The following is an 18122-nucleotide window of genomic DNA, read 5'->3' on the forward strand; positions in this document are numbered from 1 at the left end:
TCATTATACTTGGCATGATGAAGGCTTCAAATGCCACTAGATTTCTCAAGATTACTTTTGTGATAGCATCCAATTTTCTACCAGGGGCACTAAATCGAGCTGGGAATTTTTTATGGCACTGCAACTCTCTATGGCCCTCACACTTGGTTGCAGGACTGGGAAATTTTGGCTCGTCCTAGGGTTTATAGTGATTAAATAACCATGACTTCTATTTTCTTCCCCTTCGTTGAAGAACTTCTGAGGCATGAGTAAGAGCAACCGGGGTGTTGAATATACAAAATTAAATGTCTTAAATTCCTTCATGCATGGAATAATAGGTAAAATCAACTCTATTCCTTCAAGGATTTTAATATTTTGTTCATGTATTTCATATTTTTTAGGGTTTATGTATAATAACAAGTAAGTTTCTGGAGTGAACAAGATCTGGTTTATTGAGCTCTGTCATATTCATGATGTTTGAATGGCATTTGTTGTTTTTATTACATTGTTTGGGCCAAAAAATATCCAATTTTTAATAAGGAAACCCTTCTTTCTCATCATGTTTCTCTTCATATGAAAAAATTAGGATTAGGACTAAGTTATTTGTAGTGGTTTTCTTTATGTTACACTGGTGCCGATCACAATGATATCCATTGTAATTATCAGTTCTTTCACATTGAACTATTTTGTCTTCCTTATTCACATAGTGAGAAGGTTATGTTGTGTGCGGATAATATTCCGCATCACCCCTCATTCTGGCTATATGAAATAGGCCAAGGATTGAGGTATTTACTCGTTGAGGCATTCACTTCCTACTGAGATTCACTTCAAATAATGCTAATGTAGGGATTTTTTTTCCTAGAAACGTTTAGTATGGTGCTTGTTTTTGTGTAGAATGGTTCAAGGTATTAATTAATTCCCCAAATTTGATAAGTTCCTACTAGTTATACCATCTATAATCTAGGGTGTAGAATGGCCAAAAGTTGTTTTGATATCTTGTTTGTCTAGATTGAAGGGTTCATGTTAGACTATTTGGTCCTTATTTGGAAACTTTTGGAAATAACATAAATTAGTAGACAAAGTTTCCATGATACCAACTTTATTAGGATCTTGTTAATAATAAAAACATAATATTCTAATGTATTGGTGCCTTGAGTTGGTCCTTCCTATCCAGTTGTTTTCTGATCAAGTAGCTCAGGATTTGTCCAAGACTTTTAAATAATTGGGGATTTGGTTTTAGATTTTAGTACTTTTATCAAATATAGTTTTTTATTTTTTATTGGTTCCTTTGCAGGTTTGGAGTTGCAAGCTCACGTTAAAGTTATTAATCTTAATGCAAGGTATGAAATATATGTAATATTGGGATAGGCTCTCTGATCATCCATTCTATTATTCTATCGCTATGCTCAAATATTGGTAGATGGGTTTATTTATAAAAAAGCAGTTAACCATAACAAGCCCTTTTAATAGAAGCCAAACGCCTTTTTCCAATATTCTATGCCACTCTGAAGCTTGTATTTGTGGGTGAACAGTGAAAACGTTGTTGTTAGTATTGTCATTGTTATCAACTAATGGGACATCTCTGATACAAATTCCTTGTATTGTTTTCATAGACTGAGAGAGCTTTTCTAAAGCAACCAAAAGTCTTTCTCAGGTAATCATATTGCAGTATTATTTGATTTTATTTCATGTTTAGAATCTTTTGATTTGCTTCTCTTTTGATCCTTAATTTATATTGTTGCAGTTCTAAGAAGTCTGGGAAGGGGAAACGTCCTGGAAAAGGTGGCAACAGGTTTTGGAAGAATGTGGGTCTTGGCTTCAAGACCCCCAAAGAAGCTATTCAAGGTATGGTGATTAAATTCTGGGCAGATTTGATTATTGCGATATATTTTGTTTGTATATATTATTGTGCATTTAATTGTTGTTTCTATTAAATTATCCATTTGAATGCCAAAATGCTTCCTTGTAGCAAGGTTGCACGAGTAAGAAGACACACCAGGTATAGAAATGGTGTAGTTGTTATGAATTCCCAAAATATTGTTTGTTAGTATGGGGGTATGGTTGAATGAACTCATAATGGTTGAGATCATATCTGCTCTACTAACAACATATATTGGGAACTCGATGGGACAAGAATGCTTGATTGTGGCAACGAACATCTTGTGACTATCTTAGTGCTACCCATTACTTGGAGACATTTTAGTTTCCTATGTGGGCATCGACCATCTTGGTGTTTCTCCCGAGATTGAAGTTGCATTGCCACCTCCATGAAAGAAAATTTCCATGCTGCCACCCATAGTACTGAAAATTACCACACTCTCTGGAAAGTAGGGATCGTGATGCCATTTGAAATGCCTTTTTTATTTTTATTTTTTCCAATTGAAATGTAACTTACTTGATCCATGTGTGACACTTATTGGAGAAAATTCTTAGAGACGTCATTTCTACATTCTAACACTATGTTTTAGTTTTTCCTAGAAATATATTTTACATTGAAATCCATTTTAAGTCTTAATATTTAAGACTAAAAATTTCTTCCATCACAATAAGAACATAATTAAACTTTAAAGCTAGAGTCGTTTATAATTTAGTATAGACTGGAACAGACTTCTCATGCCCAATACATGCATCAATCACTTATCAGGCTATCAAATATCAATCCATATGAATTAATTGAATGCAGAATCACATTTCTTTCTTATTGTTTACCAGAATATATAGTGTCTGTGAAGTCAGGGAAGTAGTTGTTGTGATTCAAAAATAGCTATATGATGAATCATCCAAGTTATTAAAATAAGAACTCTTTTTCTAGGATGTTTTGAATTCTTTGAACGCAAGTTTTTTAGATCCATGTAGCTAAATTGCTCCTATTTAGGAAGAACATTATTAATGAAGGTAGTATGCCAGGAATGGGAGTGATTTTTGAGTAACAAATTCCAATTGCATAAGTAATGATGAAATATCTTTACATAAATATTTTACAAGATATCATGTGTTCTTAGACACCTTTTGAGTATTTTAAATGAAAGTAGGAAATCCATCCATCATAGTTTTTCCAACAAAACCAACTTGTAATATTCTTATCTAAATATTTTACAATATATCTTGTGTTCTAAGACACCTTTTGAGCATTTTCAAAGAAAGTAGGAACTCCCTCCATCATAGGTTTGCCAACAGAACCAACTTCTACTATCTGGTCAATCAGTGCCAAGGCAATTAATTAAATTCACTACCAGCAGTGAACTTAGCAAGAAATCATCAACTGCAAAGATAACCCCATGCTTGCCCCGTGATAACTAAAAATACTAGTTTTTTTCAATTCACCCTAAGTATCAGACTGTATCAATTGTTTATAACAAACAGTCACATTATAGATGTAGGGATATAATCTACTTGATTACTTTCTCATAAAAAAGATGCACAATCCATTGATGGTACTGTCATTGTAATAGTTTCTTTTTTTTTACAATTTTGTTATGATGATGGGATGTTGACATGTGGCAGAGGGACTCTACTTACCATGTTCCTTTCTCCAATTAAATTTGAAATCTAAAAATTTTCAATAGATGGAAAACAACTTTGTTTTTATTTGTCCACTAATATGGTAATTAAATTCCTTTGTAGTTTCATTCTTTTTAAAGGGAATTTGTTGAAATTATTTTAATTCTCAAATTTAATGAAATACACTTGTTTGGATTTGTAGTTCCTTGTGACAGTACTGAGGCTTGAAGTTTCGGTGTGATCATTGAAATACATAATTTTTAATGGCCAAGAAAATTGGCACATGGTACAACTTGCTGGAAGGGAAATTGGAATGTAGCTACATTTTGTAATAGATTATCCAAATGACCATTGCTCATAATCATCCATGCCCACATTATATTACTACCAGGCGATAATCACCAATTCATGTGCCCTCACACACATTATATTATATGTAATATATCTTACATATAAATTGTGAATCCTGAGTTTATATATATATATATATATAATTTTTATCATTTAAATTATGACCAGCCTTCACAATCTAATAAGGGAGAAATCAACCCCAATTTTTACGTAATAACAACAAACCCAACTACCATGAAAGTCATTAAGAATATTCAAGTTGCATAGACAGCTACAATTTTACCCTTAGTTACCAAATGTTCCAAGACATAATAACATTGATACATCCACAACACCTTTCATGAAAGGTACTTTCTCAAGCCATTATAGGAAGAATTATCTCCTACAAATCACTCTTGGCCTTGAATTTCTATAGTATTCTAGAAAATCCCTTCAAATATCACACCATTGTTCTATTATAATCATACTTGCAACTGTGTGGCTTGTGAAAATGTTGTCTCACCCTTGTGTAACAAGATTTTATTTTTTACGAAAAGGAATGCTTATTTCTACTGGAAATAAGGGCATTTCCTTCCCTTTTTAGAGATCTATAGCCATCATGAATTCAACAAAGCCTTTCTTTTAGCTACCTAAACAAGTAGAGAAATAGCGTGAGATCTAACTCCAACAATTATTGTGTCACAATCTTTCCTTAAGAGCTTAGAGGAGTTGAATGTTGAATAGCCATATTCGATTGGAGAAATTGAATTATGGTAGAAAATATACAATAGGATGTACAAGAGTGCAAGCACAATTTCTCTAACCAAGCTCATAGCTCATATAATGATTTCCATTTCATTTTCTTTCACTAGACTTCCTTTTCTAGGATACCTTGTTTGCAGTGTTCTAAAATGTTATGAAGGCCCTATGTCCTTAGCACATAGATATAAAATCGAATGTGCAATTAAATTTTAGTTTTTATCATACTAAATTGGGTGAAATTCTCCCTTTTTGTAAAGTTCCCAACTTTGTAATTTAGATAACTAGAATTTTTCCTTCTCTGTATTTTCTATTTTGTATTATTCTATCATTTTTATACCTATAGATCATATTTTGTAAATGGAGAGATTTGAAGCTTCTTTCTAGTTTACACAAAGTCCTGAGATAATCTTTTCCCTTGCCTATACTTTTAATTTTACATGTACTTAACATATCTTACCTTAACGACATATTATGTCTACCAAGCTTAAACACGTTGGTTGAGGAACGCAAAGGTTGTCGTAACATATTCACTTTCCATCAATAACTTGTATCCAGTTAGAATTCCATGGTTGTTTAAGATGGCCTGAGGATTATTGGTTGTCCACTATGTTGGTTCTATATTGTTATATCCATATTAAAATATAGGTATCAATATTTGTAGTGGCTTTTATAAGAGCTATAATATTTGGTTATTGGTAACTTGCTTCTAAGAGTCAATGTAAACCAACGTCAACCTTAGTCAACCATGGTATACCTTCCTCACCCATGCATGTTTGCTAGTATCTATGTTTTTGGAATTAGTTTCCTAAGTCTATATAGAGATATCTTGCTTGTATCACCACATAATTGTTGTGGTAGGAACGCTTACCTTATACTGTAATTACCTTAGTGATTTAGGTGGCTTTGATTTTATCCACCAAACTGTTTCTTTCACTTCACAATTCATTGTGGGCATGTCAACCATATTTTCAAACAAATATTTTTCCAAAGTTGATAATGGACCTCGGTTCATTAATGGATGAAGCTTGCAAGCCATGATGATGACTGAGAAGGGGAGGGTTGGATAGTTGAAGATATAAATTTTTGATGATTTTGTAGGTTGGGGAAGCCATGGGAGAAGAAGAATCTTGCTCTGAGTGGAGTCCTGATGGCCTTATTGACACTCGTGAGATTAAGGAACATAGCCAAGTAAGTCTTATGATTTCTCTCTTATGTGTTTTGATTTTGGGGGAATGATAACTAGAAAGGTAACAGAGTGTAGAACCCACCAAGTTGTTGAGGTCCTGACTCCAAAAAATGGTGGCTTCTTGTATGGCTTGGGTATAGAAGAATTACATGGTAAAATTAAGAAAAATAAAATCTTTAGTCTAGCCTCTTGTTGTCTATTCAATCCAATATCAAGACTAGCCAGGAGATGGGATAGGCCACCATGATTAAATTCAAGGATTACATTGTCATAAATAATTGTAAGAAAAATGAATATATGTGTGTGTGTGTGTGTCTGTGTGTGTCTATTTTTTGATATGTTTATCCTCTTTATAAGTGATATTGTAGTACTTAAGTGCATTTAATGGTTTTTGAAATTTAGGGTTTTTTTTTGTAAGGTTGTGTGTAGTGGAGGAAAGTTATTGACAAAAGTTTTTTGTTCATTGAAGGTTACAAGAATCATTGACTCTTAGTATTTAAAAGCTATATTGTACTGAGGAGAGTTTGTTTTAACTGTTATGTTGGGTTTTATACAGTGAGAACTTACTACAACTTGAGGCAGGGTATGAACTTTAGACATTGAGGGGTATAAGAGTTTCAAGCTTTATGGTAATTTGGGTTTATGCATTTCAGGATGGATGCTAGAAAATTTTTGTTTATGCATCTAGGTTTTGTAAAGGTTTCATAAATTGAAAGCTTATTAATCTTCTTTAGATTTTGTAGAGACTAAGTGCTTAGGATTATGTACAAAAGAAGGCATTTACAGCTAGGTCTCTAGAATTGTTCATGATCTTTTTCTTTTCACAAGTGCTCACTGCTTAGTTCAAATGTTTCTTGATATTATGGTGTAAATGGGATAGTCCACCATGAATAAATTCATGGATTCCATTGTCACAAAGAATTGAAAGAAAAATGAAAAAAAATGACGTGTGTGTGTGTGTGTGTTTTGAAAATATTTCCTCTTTCTAAGTGATACAAAGTACTTAAGTGCATTTTTGTGCTCATGAATGTAACCCAAATTTCATTAGTTTTATATATTTTTTGTCTGTCTATTTCTTCCCTTTGGACCTATTCTTAAATAGTGGTTGTCAATTTATGTGTACCTTTTCCTTTAAAAATAAATAGATGGAACTTTTGTGGTTGGCTGGAGAGATGCAATCCCAGACCCAATTTCCCAGTCATAAATTGAGGTAAGTACCACTCATGTTTGATATGTGAAATGAATTTTAGGTTATGATCATTGAATTAACATGATGCCATTAAATGCATGAGGCCTGATCTTTTATAAGTTTTTTTATAAGGCTATTGATATCGTCTTTGATAGTGCATGAATATCGATAAAAGGTGACAGAATTCATGGTTGATGAGATACCTGAACGTAACATACTGAAAACCTTATGTAAATGAATTAACTTGATGATTGGTTGGCTTTAACAAGAAACATTGGACTTGGAATTTGCTCATAAAATAATTTACTACATTTTATATATCCATGTGCAATAAAAGAAAATAGTTACAAGTCTGTGAGCTTAAATATTTAAATATACATTAGTACAAAATGGCTAATTAATTACTAAAAGTTTTTTATAGTGATATTTGAAGATATGGAAAATAGGAAGAGAGATTTTTATAATGGACCATATTTTATGAATAGTGCAGGCCTGTTTATGAGGCATTGGGAACCCTGCTACAACCTAGATAAGGAGCAATTATTAGTGGCCATAATATGGATTAGGTTGTACTCTCTGTTAGAGGAATTTTGGGAGATGGATATCTTGGAATCAATAGGTGACTCTATTGATACTTTTGTTCAAGTATCTAAAATCGCAAAGCGTAGATGATACTCATCCTATGCTAGAATATGTGTCTACATGAATATCTCAAAATCTCTTCCTGAATCAGTGGAAATAGAGTACTAGGATGAAGTCTAGTCATAGTTGTTGAACTATGATCATGTATCGTTTAAATGCAGATTTTCCCAATAGTATGGGAACTTGTTCCATGACTGTCTGTAGAAGCCAAAAGATAACAGCTTCCCTCATCAAACCCTCCTCCAGATAGATTCCAGGAGGTGACAAATAGATGTAATCAAGGTACCAAAGGCCCCTCTAGCCCCGTGTCACCACATCCTCAGTCGGTGGTGAAAATCAGCCAAGACTTGAACATGTTTTCCACTTTGAAATATCATGTAGAAGTTGAAAAGGAAAAGGAGATTGTGATGACAGTTCAACCTTGAAAATCAATGGAAATGGAGGTGGCTCAAACAAACCTTAAAGCAAAACCAACTAGTAAGATAAAATATCCATAGGAGATCTCATCAGGAAAGGAGATTCAATGGGTTCTAGCATAAGTTCAGCAAGCTCTAGAATAGGAGGATAAAATGGAACATCTCAACTCTGAGGAGAGGGTCATGGTGGCCTTCTTGATAAGTTGGGTGAAATCCAAAACTAAGGATATACCCTAGGATAAACTAGAGAAATTACACCATGTGTATAAAGAATGAGAGAAGCGACACTACCCATGTGAAACATCTTCTCAAACAAACTTCGTCATCTAGGAAGATGAGGCCACTATCCATCGTGCAAAGTTCAGCTCGGGGTTCGAGAAGCGAAAGAAGGATAGAAAACCAACAAGAGAATTAATTCGAGAAGCAAGGGAAATCCTGGTTACTTCTGGCAAAGCCAACATCCTCACAGAGTATTACCAACGATCCTCCTCCACTCTCCCATGAAAATATTTTTTTGGAACATAACCTGAGGTACTTAAGGAACAAGATACAATAAGAAAAACCAGACATCATTTTTTTTTATGAAACTAAGGTCTCTCGGGAAAAAATAATAGAAATAACAGGTAAATGTTGGCCTCTAGCGGAGTGTATGGCACTAGATGCTAAGGGGAGTGCCAGGGGACTTGGGATCATTTGGGATCCAAAATCGACCTCTTATGGCTCATGGTTTCCATGTTCTAATATTTTGTCAAGCCAATTCGAATGTATTTCCTCTTCAGCGAGAGTATGGTTATCAAGGGTTTATGGATCATCCACTCCTGGAGAAAAGAAGATTTTTCTAAGAAATTTGGTGAAGATGAGCGGTCTTCAAGGAGACACGATCTGCATCCTTGAAGGAAACTTCAATATGATCAAGAGCTTGACCAAAAAGAAAGGTAGGGTTCAGATGCTTGATCCAATTTCACTATCTTTCAGGAAACCATTCAAGATCTTAAGGTAGAATATATTGATTTCATAAATGGAATGTTCACTTGCTACAATCGTCGAGGGGTTAAGCATTAGATTTATCCTCACTTAGATCGATTTCTTATTTTTGAGGATATCATTCAACAATATTTGTTCTTTCAATCTTCCATCCTCCCTTGTTTGGGTTCAAATCACTAGCCCATTAGATTATAAATTGATCTACGAATGGCCTCGAGGAATATGCCTTTCATCTTTGAATTGTTCTGGTTAGAGAGGCCTATCTTTATCTCTAATTTAGAGGAGTGGTGGAATGAGAATAGGGTTTTAGGACATTGTCACATGGAAACCTTCCAAATGAAACTTAAGGAACTTAAGAAAAAGATTAAGGAATGGAACCAATATGATTTTGGAAACATTCATAAGGAGAAAAGGGCTCTCGAAGAAGAAATGAAGGCAATCCAACAAAAGATCATACTAGAAAGTAGGACAGAGGCCTTAAATCTCCAGGAAGGAAGAGTTCTCTCGAAACTAGAGCACAAACGTAAGTAGGAGGAAAGTTTGTGGAAGCAGAAGTCAAAATTTCAATGGCTCTAAGAGGGAGAACATGATACTAAGTTCTTCCACAGAACAATGCTTAAGCACCTTCAAGCCAATCAAATATTTTCACTAAATTCCCAGGAAGTTCAATAGCTTGTGCAACATTAGGAAAATATTGAGGAATTGATCTCCCATTTCAAAAATCTTATAACGGAACCTGGGGATGACAAAAGAGTGGCTATACATAAGGTGAAAAAATTCATCCCACGCTTGTTCATGGAGGATTAGAATCAGGCCTTTACACAGGTGATCTCCTATGCAGAAGTCGAGGAGGTGGTTAGAGATATCCCTTCAAACAAAGATCTAGGACCAAACAATTTTACCCCCAACTTCTTCAAATCTAGTTGGAATTTCCTTGGTCTAGAAATTAATGAATTGGTTTAGGAATATAGCCAAACCCAAATGGTTTGGTTGGGCCTCAATGCCACCATTCTCACTCTTATCTCGAAGAAAGGAGTTGTTGATCTGAGCAATTTTAGGTCGATACCCATTTTCAATGTAATCTACAAGATGATTTCAGGGATAATGCTCTGGTGCTTGAAGCCTATTTTGATATCAATAATAGGACCTTAGCAAATTGGCTTCATCGAAGGAAGGCAGATCATGGATGGAGTTATAGCAACACAAGAGGCAGTGCACTCTTTGAAGTCAACTAAATTACCAATAATGATCATGAAATTGGAATTTTCTAAGGCATATGATTGCCTCAATTGGAATTATCTCTTAATTATCCTTGATGCTTTTGGGTTCTCTCAAAATTGGATAAATTAGATTAAATCCTTGATTGAAACACCCTTTTAATCTATCATAGTCAAGGGATATCCATCTCATCTATTTCAAGGTTCTAGAGGTCTAAGACAGGGAGATTCTCTCTCCCATTTCCTATTTATCATCTCAGCAAAAGGGATTGGTTGTTTTTTGAAAGTTTCATCTGGTTCGGGTCTCCTCCAGAGACTGTGTCTCACCCCTAGGAGTCCTCCTATTATCCATCAATAGTTTGTTGATGATAACATGTTATTTGGGAAACATTCCTTAAGGGAAGAAAGATAGCTTGGTATTATATTAGAAGCGTTCCAGAAAGAGTTTGGCATAGTAATCAACGAAGACAAATCATATATATTCTTCTTTAATATGCATCCTAGTGTTCGACGAAATTTGGCTAGGACCCTTGGGTTTCACATTGGCTCAATATCAGGTTCCTATCTAGGGGTCCCTCTTGTTTCTAATTCTCTCTGGATATCATGTTGGAAGGATATTTTGGACCATCTAGATTGGAAACTTTCAAGTTGGACCTTCCGGGTGTTGAATTCGGCTGGCAGATTAACTCTTGTGAAATCAATTTTGTAGGCTCTCCCAATTTACCAACTTTCGACTCTTCCATCCCCTAAAAGCGTATAGAAGGAAATGATTGAAAAATACTAAAAATTTTTGTGGTCAGGTGTCCAAATTGGAAATAAGTGGTCCCTGTTTGCGTGGGATAAACTATGAAAGTCCAAAATCCACATCAGTCTCAGACTAAACAATCCAAGCTACTGTCTAAGGTCCTCAGAGCCAATTTATGGTGGGGGGTGGCAGCTGGGTGGCTCAAAAATTTGGAAGGCACTATGGACCCACAAATACAGTGGGAATAAAAGCCTAGATATATTATTAAATTAATAGTAATTTATCCCAAGCGGTTCATCCATATGGAATAGGGTAAGGGACACCAAAGGCCTCGTACAGGATCATGGATTTTGGGAGGTTAGGAATGGACATTCTGCCAAATTTTCTAAGGATTCTTGGATGAAAACCAAAAATTTAAGCTCATATAGAATCTTAGGGATATCGAGGCCTTTAAAACCCAAATAGGAGCAATAAAAGTTAAATATTTTTGGTAGGAATCTAATCAAACAACAAAATGAAGAGAATGGAAGTCCGAAGGGCATTGGTCGGACCACAACCCTCCTTTGTCATGGGATTCCCTATCTAACCTTCTTCAAGAGCATCTCATCCTTAATTTACAGGGGCTAGATAAACTTTGATGGGGTTACCTTCCTCATGGTTCATTCTCAAAAAAAGAGGCATACTCCATGGTATCGTTTTCAGTTGAAGCACCTCAGGAGCCACTCTAGAAGAAAATATGGTATTCAGGTCTCTCGCCTAAAGTATCCCTTTTTCTATGGCTTGTTGGGCATGGAAAGCTTCTCACTTGGGATAAGATCTGGAGAAAGGGATTTGTTAGCCCATCAAGATGTCCAATTTGTGCAAATTAGGAAGAAACTGCAAATCACCTTCTCAATCATTGTGTCATGGTGGAGCTACTTTGGAATAGGGCAGCACAATTGTTTGGCACCTTAAACAGATCTTTGAATAGCTTAAAGGAATCGCTTGAGCTATGGAGAAGGAAATTATTCAAGAACCCCATTGCAAATATAGCTTGGTACCTCTCACAAGGCTTCGTCCTTTGGAATATATGGAAAGTCATGAATAGGGTGGTGTTTCGTTTGAATAAAATTAGGTTAGATCAGGTTTGGGTAGTGGTAAAGTGAAATATAAAGGAACTATCCTTATATAATGATGATCAGAAGAGGATTGGAAGGCAAAATGGAAGGAGTTGATAATCCTTGGGGACCTGGATCTTCTCTCGAGTTCCTCATAACCCATATCTAAGGGGTAGCTTGGCTAACAAATTTATCCACCCATCGGCTGGACTTTTCAAAATTAACCTTGATGGAGCTTTGAAAGGAAACCCCGACCCTGCCGATTTAGGAGGTATGATTCGCAACGACCAAGGTAAGGTCGCGAAACTATATACAACTTCATGTGGCAACACAACTAATAATGTAGATGAATTTCTAACATTGGAAAAGGGACTTCAAACAACAACAGAGATGGGGTTTGCCAAAATTCAAATCACTGGGGATTCGCAAATTGCAGTTTCTATGATGTAGAAACTTATAAATGGTTCCCTTCCTGATAAGGTTACAACTAGTTGGAGGCTTGAGCTCACAATCGAAAGAATCTTCTTCCAATTATCTTATTTTGAATATTGAATCACTGACACATGAGACAACAGGGGAATCAAGTAGGAGACAAACTGGAAAATTGGGGTACTGATCACCAAAATTAGGAATTTCTCCATGATTGGCCGATCAAATTTAGGTTCCTTCATCTAGAATAGATGCATCAGATCATCGACACCAAGGAGTGTTCCCCGATGGGGTGTATGATCCCAAGGATGAGCATGTAGAACTACTAACATGTGGGCTATGATAGGGGGCATATGGAAGAAGAAGAGGAAGGAAAAGGATCTGCCTTCCCGTTTTGTGTATTTGGTTGTGGTAATTGTCATTGCACATGCATGTGATACGGTACCTTGGGGAAGTCAGTCGAATACCAAAAACTTAATTTAGAAGGTGACGAGAGACTCGGGTTATTATGTGATTGTAGACATAGGAATAGAAGGTTCAATGGTGATTTCCTTCCTCCCATGGGTGAATTCCAGGATATTGGAGGAAGCAAAGTAGTGGCGGAGGCTGAGGCGTCAGAAATTCTGAAGGGTCTGGTGTCTACGGGCCCCTAGTTTACCGCTTTTGGGAGGTAATTTTGTCTGGCATGCACTCCTTGTTCCTTTTCACTAGTCTTGGTATCTTCATTGAGAAGGATGGCTAGGCCCGGGCTCTTTTCTTTCCAGGTTTGGTGGTTTTCAGTGTCCTCGGTCTCATAAATATTTGGGTGGTGTCTGGTCTATGTATTGCCCCTGTGGTGTTCTGGTTTAGTTTTTGTATGGGTTGAATATTATCTTACGGGAGTCTATTCTAGGTTGGATTCCCAGTCTTATTGTCTAGGTTCAATTAGCGTAGTTGATTAGAGCAAGTGTATCCTATCTTGGGTTATGTGCGAAGCAGTTCTCTTCCAGGAGTTGGGTGGTCTAGGTGTTTTTTGGGTTCCTCTATCCTTGGTTGGGGCTTGGAGGGGGTTTCATCTGAGGTGGTGGTGCCTGGTGGTGTTTGTTTGGAATTTCAGTATTATCGTCCTTAGGTGGTGGTGAGGGCTTGATACTTTATCGTGTCTTAGGTCTTGGGTGCGCTTTATTGTGTTTATGTTTAGTCGAATTTGGTGTTGGGTTTTGGCCCTGGAGAAGTCCATTATTTCTGTAGCTTCCTTCACCGCCAATTCATTTGGTTTTGGTATTCTTCTATTTTGTGGTTATCAAGAGGATGGTTTTCTCTTGGATTGGAGTGCATGCAGGGTGCTCATATGTTCACCAGGAGTGCTCGATGGACTGGTTAAGTGTTTTTTAGCTGGGCTCTCTGGGTGAAAAAATGTGTCCATCCCTAAGATGTATGAGGGCTAATATGCCCCTTCTGACATCACTGCCAAAGTGGGGAAGGGTGTAGAGAGGGAAAGCTTTAAGCAAAGGTGGGCATGGCGGAGCAAGCTCCTCATGAGGTGTTCATGGGAGAGGTGGTTAGAGGCAACTGCATGCTTCTCATAGTTTTGGTGGAAGTACTTTGGGGCATGGTAACCATCATGGTCATGATGGCATATATGTACATGGGATAGATGGCCCTCCTAGTCGTTCCATGGCTAAGCGGAATTTGGTTGAAGTTTTACAATATCTTCTGGAGGTGAAGGAGAGAACCTGCAAGGAGGAGCATGAAGTTGTGATGGGTATTCTTAATCAACTGCATTATTTTTAATGTCACATTCGCAAAATAGTAATGGCAGTTTGGCAGGGGAAAAATCTTCTCCCTGAAAAGGTAGAAAACTTAGAAGCTGTTGAGATTGCAGCAAGATGATGGAGCTTAGTGAAAAGAGTCGCCTTCACTAAGTGGGCCCACAGGCAAATTATGGTGCAAGTTCTATTTTTGATCCCAGCAGGGATGATCACAGTGTGGGTGACCACAGTATGAGTGATCACAGTGTGGGTGACCACAGTGTGAGTGATCACAGTATGAGTGATCAAAGTCTATTTTTAGACTGGCTGTCAAAAATAGAAAAGTCAAATATTATTGTCTCATAATAATATTTGGACTATAAACTTGATCTTATTCTCTGTTATGAAAACAGCTCAAGAAAATATAGAAAAGATAGATCAACGCCTTAGAATTCAGCCTCTTCGAGGGGGCAACCTCCTTTACATTACATAAATGAACAATTCTTGGATGATACAAATGACGAAACCTCCTTTCTATATATAGGAGTCTAAGGAGTCACAATATAATCCAGCCGACCTAACGATAATAATATAAAGCCACAAAAATAACAAGAGGGATTCTATGGGGCACAGAAATAACAATATGGGGGTAATAGGGGCACAACAATATAAATAAGGGGTATAACTACAATAGTAATGGGGTAATCACTAGTATTATAGGGACCCAACATGCCCCTCTCCTTCAAAAAAGTGTTGTCCTCAACGCTTGAGTAGTTCTGGATACTTCTGCATAAAATTCTCATCCTCCCATGTGGAATCTTCAGCGGATAAGTTCTTCCACTTGATAAGATACTCTGAAATTGATCGATTTCGTAGCTGTCGAGTTCTTGTTTCTGTGATTGCTTCCGGTTCCAATATAATTTTTCCTTCCTCGTCAAGTTCTGGCAATATTGTTTGAATTGGGAGCTTGTCACCTATAACCTTCTTTAAACATGAAACATGGAAAACTGGGTGCAATCGAGAAGCTGCAGGAAGCTCCAATTTGTATGCCATAGTACCAATCTTTTGCAACACCTTGTATGGACCATAATACTTTGGTGATAATTTATTATCCTTCTTAGCTTGCTTTAGGGACATTTGCTTATATGGTTGTAGCCGTAGGAATACCCAATCACCTACATCAAAACTTCTTTCACTGCGATGTTGATCTGCCTGTTGTTTCATTCTATTTTGTGCCAACACGAGGTTATCCTTTAAGAGTTGGAGGACTTGTTGTTGATGTTCGATGTGATGTTCCACTGCCTGAACCTTAGAATTTTCTCTTAAATATGATGTGATGGATGGTGGTTGATACCCATAAAGTGCCATAAATGGGGTCATTTTTGTTGCTGTATGGAAGGAAGTGTTATACCACCATTCAGCCAGAGGCAACCATTTGACCCATTGTGTCTGTTTATCAGATACAAAGCAACGAAGATATCCTTCCAAACATTTGTTTACTATCTCAGTTTGCCCATCAGATTGAGGATGATAAGATGAGCTATGAGCTAACTGAGTACCAAGACAAGAAAATAATTCTGTCCAAAAATTTCCAGTGAAAATGGGATCTCTGTCACTTACAATAATCTTTGGGTTTCCATGTAGCTTTTGAATTGTTTCCATAAATGCAGTAGAAACTGTACTGGCTTTAAATGGATGTGATAATGCACAAAAGTGTGCATACTTGGTAAGTCTGTCAACTACCACCATGATGACACTCTTTCCCTCAGACTTGGGTAAACCTGTGATAAAATCCATTGAAACCTCCTCCCAACGTTGGCTTGGAATGGATAAAGGTTGTAATAGACCTGGTGTCTTAATTGTTTCAACTTTATTTTGCTGGCAAACCAAACATTCCGCCACAAACTTTTGAATATCTGATTTAAGGCCATCCCAAAAAAATTCCTTCTTAACCCTGTGGTAAGTTTTTAAAAATCCTGAGTGCCCTCCTAAGGGAGAAGTGTGCAATTCCATAAGAATCTTTTGTTTTAGCTGGGAATTCTTACAGAGGTATAAGCGATCTTTGTACCATAACGAATCATTTTGCCAGCTAAATGTATCAGAAGTACTGGAATCTTGTTGTAGCTTTCGAATAAGTGCCCACACTTCTTCGTCATTCTTCCATTCCTCCCTTGCTTCGTTTATCCAATCTGGTTGGATAATAGAAATGGCACACAACAATGCTTCCACATCCTCATCCTTTCTTGAGAGTGCATCTGCCACCACATTTTGCTTCCCTTTTTTGTAGATGATTTCAAAGTCATAACCCAACATCTTTGTGACCCACTTTTTTTGCTCTTCAGAGGATAATCTTTGTTCTAAAAAGTATTTAAGGCTATCATGATCCGTTTTTACCTTGAAGTGTCTTCCCATTAGGTAGGGTCGCCATTTCTTAAGTGCATGGAGTATTGCCAACATTTCCTTCTCATAAATAGCTTTGCTTAAAAACTTTCCCTTGATTGGACGACTTTCAAAAGCAATGGGTCTTTCATCTTGCATTAGAACAGCACCAATTCCATTTCCTGAAGCATCACATTCCACAATAAAGGTTTTTGTGAAGTCCGGTGTAGCTAAGACCGGTGCTTGGCACATTGCCTCTTTAAGATGTTCAAAGGCCTTTGTTGCTTCCGGAGTCCATGAAAATGAATCTTTCTTCAATAATGTTGTTAGAGGTGCTGCTATTCTCCCATAATTCTTAACAAACTTGCGATAATACCCTGTCAACCCAAGAAATCCTCGCAGATGCTTTATGGATGTGGGGATTTTCCATTCCTTAATGGCTTTAATTTTGCTAGGGTCTACCTTAACTCCTTCATGAGATACAATATGACCCAAATATTCCACCTCCTGGACTCCAAAGAAACATTTGGATCTTTTTGCATATAATTGTTTCTCCTCCAATAGTTGTAGCACCCTGTCAACATGTTCAACATGATCCTTCCAAGACTTGTGTAGATTAGTATATCATCAAAAAATACTAACACAAATTTTCTAAGGAATGGTTTGAAAATTGAATTCATCAAACCTTGAAATGTTGAAGGTGCATTGGTAAGGCCAAAAGGCATGACCAAAAATTCATAATGACCCTCATGAGTTCTAAATGCCGTTTTCGGAATGTCTTCAATCTTCATTCTGATTTGATGATATCCCGAACGAAGATCCAACTTGGTGAAGTAAATTGATCCATGCAATTCATCCAGTAATTCATCAATAACAGGAATGGGGAACTTATCTTTAATAGTGAGCTTGTTGAGCTCCCTATAATCTGGACACATGCGCCATGATCCATCCTTCTTGTGCACCAATACTACTGGAGCTGAGAAAGAACTTTGACTTGGTTGAATTATACCAGCCTCTAGCATTTCTGCAACCATACGTTCAATTTCACTTTTTTGGACATAGGGATATCTGTACGGCCTGATGTTTGGAGGAACACTTCCTGGAATCAGATGAATAGCATGATCATGATCACGCATAGGTGGGAGACCTTTGGGAGTCTCAAATACCTTGGAATGATTGTCCAGGACTTTTTGGAGATCTGGAGAAATAGATGATTCCAATGTGGAAACATCTAGCGAACATAATTGTGCAATTACACCTCTTTGCTCCTTTTTTAGAAGCTTTGTCATGCCATTAGAGCTGATTATCTTTCCTGGTTTCCCTGCAATACCCCTTAATTCAACTTCCTTTCCTTCCGTAGAAAATTTGATGAAAAGTTCTTGAAAATTAAAAGCTATTGTACCCAAGGATTGTAGCCATTGGACTCCTAGTACAACATCAGCACCTCCCATTGGAATGGAAAGCATTGGGCTAGTCAATACATATTCTCCCATGGATAGCTTGATATTATGGCACTTTCCAGAGCAATTTATTGTT

The 18122-nt window shown here is 36.8% G+C and overlaps 1 long non-coding RNA gene across 1 annotated transcript; it reads left to right on the forward strand.

Moving 5' to 3' along the window:
- The first annotated feature begins 1366 nt into the window (after positions 1 to 1366).
- On the forward strand, positions 1367 to 2169 carry LOC149142405 (uncharacterized). The gene is made up of 3 exons (XR_016264911.1): positions 1367 to 1633; positions 1724 to 1824; positions 1949 to 2169. It is a non-coding gene; the product is annotated as an uncharacterized LOC149142405 (long non-coding RNA).
- The last annotated feature ends 15953 nt before the right edge of the window (positions 2170 to 18122 follow it).

Source organism: Pinus tabuliformis, chromosome X (assembly GCF_031772625.1).
Source record: "Pinus tabuliformis cultivar Carrire ecotype Pingquan chromosome X, CPIR1, whole genome shotgun sequence".
Classification (NCBI taxonomy): domain Eukaryota; kingdom Viridiplantae; phylum Streptophyta; class Pinopsida; order Pinales; family Pinaceae; genus Pinus; species Pinus tabuliformis.